We start from the raw sequence: 8,378 nt of genomic DNA, 5'->3' as shown, positions 1-8,378 counted from the left end.
GCGCTGCAGGAATCCACAGCTCATTTGAGAAACATCTGTCAAAAAGACAACTGTTAGTCATACAGTTCACAAAGCGGAAAGGTTTTGTTGGGAACAGGTAGAAGAAGTTATGCATACAGGCTGACATGAGCCATTTGCGCACAGCAAACATGATGGAGGCAGCGTCATGCCTTGTGGATGTTTGGGGAGCTTTTTGTTGTTTTTGTTTAGCAGGTATAAGTAATGGGAAGATGGAGGAAGCTAAACGCAACATACATTTCATAATTATGTTTGCAGTTTATCGGCCTATTATAAAAGAAAATACCTGAATGTTATTTTCCTTACACTTTTTGCAGGTCTCTCTGACATAAAACCCAATAAAATACACTGAAGTCCTTGGCTGTAATATGACAACAGAAAACTAACTTGTGAATGTTTTTGTAAAGAGACGTACGTACACAGAACCCAGATGTGTTTTATGTCCCTCTGTGCATGACAATTTTTGACAGTCAAGTGGAGTCAAGTGATTCTCCCAGCAGACAGAACCACAGACCCAAGAGACTCACCACTCAGCCATTAGAGAACCACCCCTGGCCCAAGAACCTGGTAGCGGGTCGGCACACAAGGAGACCTTGCTTGTGCTCTGCTACGAATCGCTCACCATAAAAAGCAGATGGCTCACTGATGGGGTTTTTTTTTGTTTGTTTTTTTACCAATAAAATTTTTCTTAGTTTCAGTGTGGGAGCAGGCTTTTTTAAAAACCTGTTTAGTCTTGTATGTTGAATTAGCTTACCGGCTAATAACTCAACCTGCTCCTGCTTTTCATGACTGTTCAAAAATGGCAAGACCACAACGCTGCTCTGAGTAAGAGGCAATAGATTACTATTTGTTCTTTACAATTCCTGTTGTTGACAAATGTTTATGGCTGAATTATCTCCACACAGAGAGGTGGGTGGACTGAATAGATGTGCCTATGTTCTCCAGGGATGTGTGTGTAATAGAGGACAGGAAGTTTACCTGGATTTTTTTTTTTCCCCTGCTGTGACAAACCTGAGAACAGCTGAGGCTGAAACCTTTGGTTTGGTGTACAATCTAACGAGTTTGTTGTGGAATTGAAAACGTGGTTTGGATGCTTCGAACAAACAGACAAAAACATCAGATTTCAGTCGACTGCATGGTCTGATGATGAGAGAGTGGCGAAGCATTCCATTTACCAGAAAATGTAATGGTTTTCTAACATTTTGTTAGTTACACTGGTATTTGGAGTTACATTGTAATGATTTCTGTCATTTTTGAGTTATTTGGTTATATTTTGGGTCCCCTGTTTTGTACGTTTAAGGCTTGTTGAATTATCTTTATTTCCACATTTCTGCTTCCGTGTTGAAATATTTCTGTAACTCAGTCTTGATTTGAGTTCATTCACTGTGTCTGCTTGCACAAAATATGAGGCTTTAAGCAAATTCTTAAATTATAAATAAAAATGTGTACATGTTTTTTTGGAGATCAGTCTTTGTTTCCGTTTCTGGCTTTGAGTGTTGGGTATCGGTTGGTCACAGTAATATTTAAACTGGCCATTTTGTGGTGCAGCAGAGCCGTTTTTGCACAGTGGGAAGCAATAGAGCAGCCCCCACAGTCAGCTGCTGGCATGCATATGTAAGTGGAGCCAGATTCCCTAATTTAAATATCTACATTTACCAAATGTTGAAACACACAAGCACAAAAAGAAATCATTTTTCTCCAGATATTTTTTAAAATCTGTTGTAAAGCCATGATAGATATTTTTATGTGTTAAAAGTTGAATTTAAAATTTTTAAGACACAGATGACTTTTTGAAAAGACTCTTATGATTCTATGCATCAGTTTAATCGGTGTTTGCCTTTAATTTATGAATCTTCCCCTTAAGGTTCCTCCTTTATCCTTCTTTTCCTCTGGAAACATCTCAGGTCCTAAACGTTTAGAGAAATAAACGATGCAGTTCCCCACAACTAATTAAGACAGAAAGTTAGCACTCTTACCAAGACCTTCTCCTGTACTTAGAGATGAACTGAATCTGTTGGTTATTTTGTATATATATTTTTTTTTGTTGTGAATTATTGCCGTAAGCAAGGGATCCAAATCCAAAACAGCTGCCATGTGTGCTTCATAGATTACCTATGAAGAAGAATCAATAATATTTTGGAGCAATGCATGACTATCCCGCATGCAAAAATGTTTGGCCTGTTAGATTAATATTTCCAGCTCTTTACATCCAAACTGTATGTATATTTTTAGTCACTGAGATGCTAAAATTTGCAAAATCGATAAGCAGTGTTATGAAGGAACAAAACGAAAAGAGCCAAGAACAAGAGGAGGTAATCTGATCTACGTCATCCTCCCAATTGTACGCAGTGGAACTGCAGCTACTTGTTTTGTGAACATTGTGCAGTCCTTGTTAGAATGTTTTAGTAAAGAGATACAATACGTTAATTTACTAATAGGAGGTTATTTTCTAAAAACCCAATATGAAGGAGAATTTATGCGAAAGGTTAATTTTCTTTTCTTCAGTGCGAAAACTGAAACGATTAGGAAGGTCAGCGAGTTTGAAATGGTTAAGAGCAGGAAGGGGGTGTTTGAATGATGGAGTGAGAAAAAAGAAAAAAACATAAGCTGGCAATTGCTTTCAGAAAATTACAATCATCACTCTGAATAGTGAAGTCCGAAGCTCACTCATGTCATCATGGGTGAACCAGCCAATCAAAAACAGTGTGGCACTTTTGTCTGGATTTTTCCCCTCACATTTGCAGTGCGATCATTAGATGAATCATTTTTGCGCTGACCCACTTAACTCTGAGGTCGGTGTTAGCTGTCTCGCTCTTTTGAATTAATGGCAGCTGAAAAATGGGTCCATGTGTAGAACCAGGTATGTAAACTCATTTGTTCACCAAGAGACAAGCAGTTAACTCCTGACATCTGACTTACACCCCCTGATGTGTGATTGATTATTATAAGCAAGTACATGCAGAAGTAATAACGTCAATCAGCAATAACACAAACCCAAAAGGAAGAGTAAATTACAGTCCCTTGCAGATATATTGACATATATTGAACTTCTTCAAATTGTGCGACAATACAGTGACGATGTTTTGTTGTATTTTATTAGGATTTTGATGACAGACCAATACAATGTGGGACATTATGAGAAGATGGAAGGAAAATGACGCATGGGTTTGATGTTTTTTAACAAATAAAGATATGAGAAGTGCATTTTTGTTCAGGCCCCTGAGTCAACACTGTCTTTGGGGGTATGCCTCCACCACCTGATTTTTTTTTTTTTTTACCCCTACAGGGGTCTTTTGTGGGCTCTACTGTCCCTTATATGACAGTAGGCTGACAGGAAAGGGGGAAAGACATGCGGCAAATATTGTCGGGTCCGGGAGTCGAACCCGCGACGTCGAGGACTCAAGACCTCCAAACATGGGTCACGCTATCCCCTACGCCACCACGGCACGCCCCACCACCTCATTAGATTGAATAAAGAGTCTCCATAGACAGCAATTTTCAAATGTTTTCAAATAGTTTGTACTTTGACTGGGCCATTCTGTCACAGATAAGCTTTAAACGGTTGAAGTCAAGCATCCTAAAAGCTTGGTGCTGCCGCTACCCTTTATTGTACATACGGCGTTTTTCAATGTGATGTGCACATTAGTGTTAGTGTTCTTCCAAATTCACATGGTGACCAAAAAGTTTTGGTCTCATCTGATAAGAGTACCTCTTTCCATGTTTGTTGTTCCCCCATACACGGCTTATGGCAAACCACAAAGGATAACTTGATGGCTTTCAAAATGCAGTTTGCCTTGTTTGAAAAAGTAATTCCCATCTAATCCCACAAACTGGAAATGACTGACATCAAAATTTCTTTATGCTAGTTCCTAGTGTATTTTTCTGTTTATGTTAGTTTCTGGTTTTAGATTCTCTGTGTCTCAGTGTTGTCTATCTGTCTCCTTTCCTCAGCCTGCCAGTATGCTCCCCTTCTCTGCTGTTTTCCATCTTCTAATTATTACTGTGCATGCTGTAGACATTCACATTCTTGAATTCCTCCACTCTATTTCAACCATTCAACTTTCCCAATATTCCGCTCAATCCGGACATTCTGGCTCTGTCTTTTGGTACTGACATCTTCTGCGGTTTATGAAACATTCAGCTCTTTTGTGATCATCAAATTGTTATGAATGGAGCGGCCCATAAATTCTGAAAAATTCTGTTAGAAATTTTGCGCTCTTTCACTTTCAGCTGGAAACGCCATTCAAACATTGAAATTTGGTCATGTCCTTCAATCACTTCTGTTTGTTTCAGCAGTTTCACATCTTTTAAAGATCCCTCTCTGAGATTTTGCTTTCATTGTGCTCAAGAATGTCTCCAAAAAACAAACACTGTCACACTAGCTCTGATGGTTCCCAGTCTAAACCTATTTCCAAGGTTTGAAGCCCTCCAAACCTTAGAGGTGGGAGGAGGGTTGGAATTAGAGATGGGGATGGGGTTAGGGTTCCAACCCTAATTGCATGCCTCCATCAAACCTATCTTTTTTTTAAGCTAAGTTTAGCTTATAAACTCTTGTGATCCTACAGTTTAGCTTTGTAAACAGTGCTCTGCATGAATTTTTAATACTCTTTGGGTGGGATTTTTACATTGACTGAAAGTTTTCACTCCTCTTCTACAATTTTTCTATTTGGGTTTTGCAAGCTTTTGCTTTATTTTGCTGTTTCTGTCTATTTTTTTTATATTTCTACAAGTCTTCTGCAGTTGACTTCAAATGTTCCTGCAATTTTCAGTCAACATTCACATTGCATTTTCGCAGAAAATGAAAATCTTTCTAGTTTCCTCTGTCTGCCATCCCTCTCCCAGATATCTCTATACTTGCCTCTTATTAATCCCTCTGGTTCTCATATCAATCTCAATTCTCAGTGTGTATAGCTCTCTTTCATCATTGTTCTCTAATGGCTCCTTCTGTGATCTACTCCGCATTAACCTCTGTGATTTAACCTTCTGTCCCTGGTGTTTTACTGCCTGTCCAGATCTCTGTGAGGTTTTTCTTTACTATCACTAGATTGAATGGTCTTCCCAATCTCTTTAGAGGTCTGAAAAGGTCTAAAAAATAATTAAAGGGTTCTTTTCACAACAGTGCAAAATTTTAATGGTGCCAACAAATTGAGGCATTGATTATTTTTAAAAGGTCAAAGACACGTCAATTGGTCCCTTTCATTTCGTACGACGGATTTTTTAAGATAATGAAAGAAACAATCTTTGCTTTGTATGCCTTTACATCTGTGTGTAGGCGTGTGGGGGGGTGTGAGAGAGAGAGGAAGTTAAAAGAGTGATTTTGATGAATGTGTCTTGACGGATGGTGTAACCCCCCCTAAGCCTTCCTCCTCATCCTCTCCAGCTCTTCTGTCACGGCCAAATATGGAGGTCAGTCAACCTGTTATAGCTGCTCCCCAGTGCAAGGGCACAACTCACAAACTCAATGGCATGCCTACAGGGAGGGCTGCTGTTTTCATTCATCCATTCATCCAAGTCAATTGTTGGGAGGGAAAACTGAGACAGAACATGAAAATTACTGCTCTCTTTTCAGTCTCAGTTTCATTCGGAGAAACATATTGATAAAACGTGAGGCTCCTCTTCCTTAAGCCCTCTGGGATCTCTTCCTTTTATGTCCTTTACAGACACAAAATATCATCTTTTCCAAATTGCCATAAAAGCAACATTGATCACATTACTTTTAATCCTTTTTATGTCTGTCCTCGCCATTAGTAACAATTAGCTGTGAATTATTCTCAATTTTAACCCATCAAATGCTTGCTATGGCAATACAAGTTACTCTTTATTTTAGAAAAAGCATGAAAAATGGATTATTTTCCATTCGGTTTGAAGAAATAAGATTTTGCTGGTGGGTATTATCTGAGCCGGAGTGTCAAACATAAAATCTGAGTAATATTTGTTTTTTTTGTGTTGAAAGTTGTTTATAATTAAACTTTTCCTAAACCTTAGGACACAAAACAGTGCTTTGCAGAGAAACATTATGGAATAAAATATTTATTTTTTTCAAATCTGTTTTCCATTAATGCCATTATTGAAGGTTTCCCTGTAAGGTGTATGGCAAATATTAGTGGAAACTGTGATGGACTGTTTGCCAAGAGCCAATAGGTTTATTCATTTATTTTTTGTTGGGGGCGGGGCAGGGATGTAATTAAGTCTTTGTCATCAGAAAGATTACAAAGATTTTAAAAGTATTTCAGTGACATAAATTCCATAAACAGCAATCAAATTGCAATGGTAACGTGGTCAAAAGTGCATTTCTAATGTGAGTCAATGGCATTAAAATGCCTGAGGGACACATATAGCCCTACTGGGTTTTTTTAAAAAAAAGTACCAAAGTACAATTTACCTGCACAACAGTTCACTATGTAGCATCACAAGCTATCTCAACAAAGTGCATCAGATTTATAATGATAATCTGACAACATTTCAAAAGATCGGAGGGGGTTTGAAACATTTGCAAAGTACTGGAAACTACAGAACCACACATGTAGAAATGTAGCTACGAAATGAAAATCATTCCCCTGTGCTCTGTTTAGTTGCAACCCAATGTGCTTTTTGCTGAGAATTCGCCCACTTGCCAGGTCTGACAGAAACAACGGGCTCATCTGAACATTCCCCCAACCCTCATCATCGTCTTCTACCCCATCGGAGAAATGCTGATTGGTTAAAGAACTGGGGTGAAAATGGAGGATAACCTCCTCAGGGCTTCAGTTAACAGGCTTTCCTCTTAATGTCATTTTGCCAGTGATCAGGGAAAATTACCTATTGTCACTGAGTCAAGGTCCATTTACTCATCAGAGACTAAATTGCGTTGCTCTTGCTCAGTTGTTATACATGAGTGATAAAATTAGGATTCTCAGTTTGCAAAGTTACGTTTTCTTATATGGGGCTTGTCAAAAACTAAGCACATCTTCATCACAGGCTCTTTTAAACTTCCTCTCTAAATTCTTCAAAACTACATTATTGAAAATGGCTGATACATATAAAATTAATTGAATTCTAAGATTAAACTATCAAAGGACATAGAAAGTGATATTTAAAACTTTATTTTTCAGCATCCTTGATGAAGATGTGTGAAATTCTTTCAAAGAAATTAATCTTTTTGTAGCAGACATAACCTCATTCTGATTATTTTTTTCATTAGAAAAGTCTAACCTTTATTTTCAAGCACATTTCGTCCAATTAAATCACCGGAGCAAGAATTAATAGCATCCATGACATTTAAAATAAGATAAATGTTACGGTAGCTTTTTCACTAACACTTTTACATTTTACATGCTTGACATTGTCTTGGAGTTTGTAAACTTATAACTCTTTATGTCCGGTTAGTGTAAAAACATTATTTGACACAGAGGACCTGTCCTGATCTGTTCCAGCCAGTCCTCAAAATGGGAAAGACAAATTCCAACCACTGATATTTGTGTGTAAATCTTCATTTGCCTAAATTTACCTACATCTCTAGCAATAGTGGGAAAGGTAAACAGTGGGAGGAAAAAAGTCTGTGTGAGAACCAACGTTTATATATATATATATATATATAATACTTTACCAATAAACGTTGGTTCTCACACAGACTTTATATATACACTGCCTGGCCAAAAAAAAAAAGTCGCCAGCAAAAAATGGTCACACTCTCTAATATTTTGTTGGACCGCCTTTAGCTTTGATTACAGCCCGCATTCGCTGTGGCATTGTTTCAATAAGCTTCTGCAGTGTCACAAGATTTATTTCCATCCAGTGTTGCATTAATCTTTCACCAAGATCTTGTATTGATGATGGGAGAGTCTGACCACTGCGCAAAGCCTTCTCCAGCACATCCCAAAGATTCTCAATGGGGTTAAGGTCTGGACTCTGTGGTGGCCAATCCATGTGTGAAAAAGATGTCTCATGCTCCCTGAACCACTCTTTCACAATGTGAGCCCGATGAATCCTGGCATTGTCATCTTGGAATATGCCCGTTCCATTTGGGAAGACAAAATCCATTGATGGAATAACCTGGTCATTCAGTATATTCAGGTAGTCAGCTGACCTCATTCTTTGGGCACACAATGTTGCTGAACCTAGACCTGACCAACTGCAGCAACCCCAGATCATAGCACTGCCCCCACAGGCTTGTACAGTAGGCACTAGGCATGATGGGTGCATCACTTCACCTGCCTCTCTTCTTACCCTGATGCGCCCATCACTCTGGAACAGGGTAAATCTGGACTCATCAGACCACATGACCCTCTTCCATTCCTCCAGAGTCCAATCTTTATGCTCCCTAGCAAACTGAAGCCTTTTTTTCTGGTTAGCCTTACTGATTAGAGGTTTTCTTACGGCTA

The sequence above is a fragment of the Xiphophorus hellerii genome, chromosome 20, assembly GCF_003331165.1.
Source record: "Xiphophorus hellerii strain 12219 chromosome 20, Xiphophorus_hellerii-4.1, whole genome shotgun sequence".
Classification (NCBI taxonomy): domain Eukaryota; kingdom Metazoa; phylum Chordata; class Actinopteri; order Cyprinodontiformes; family Poeciliidae; genus Xiphophorus; species Xiphophorus hellerii.
This window is presented reverse-complemented; position numbering follows the sequence as displayed.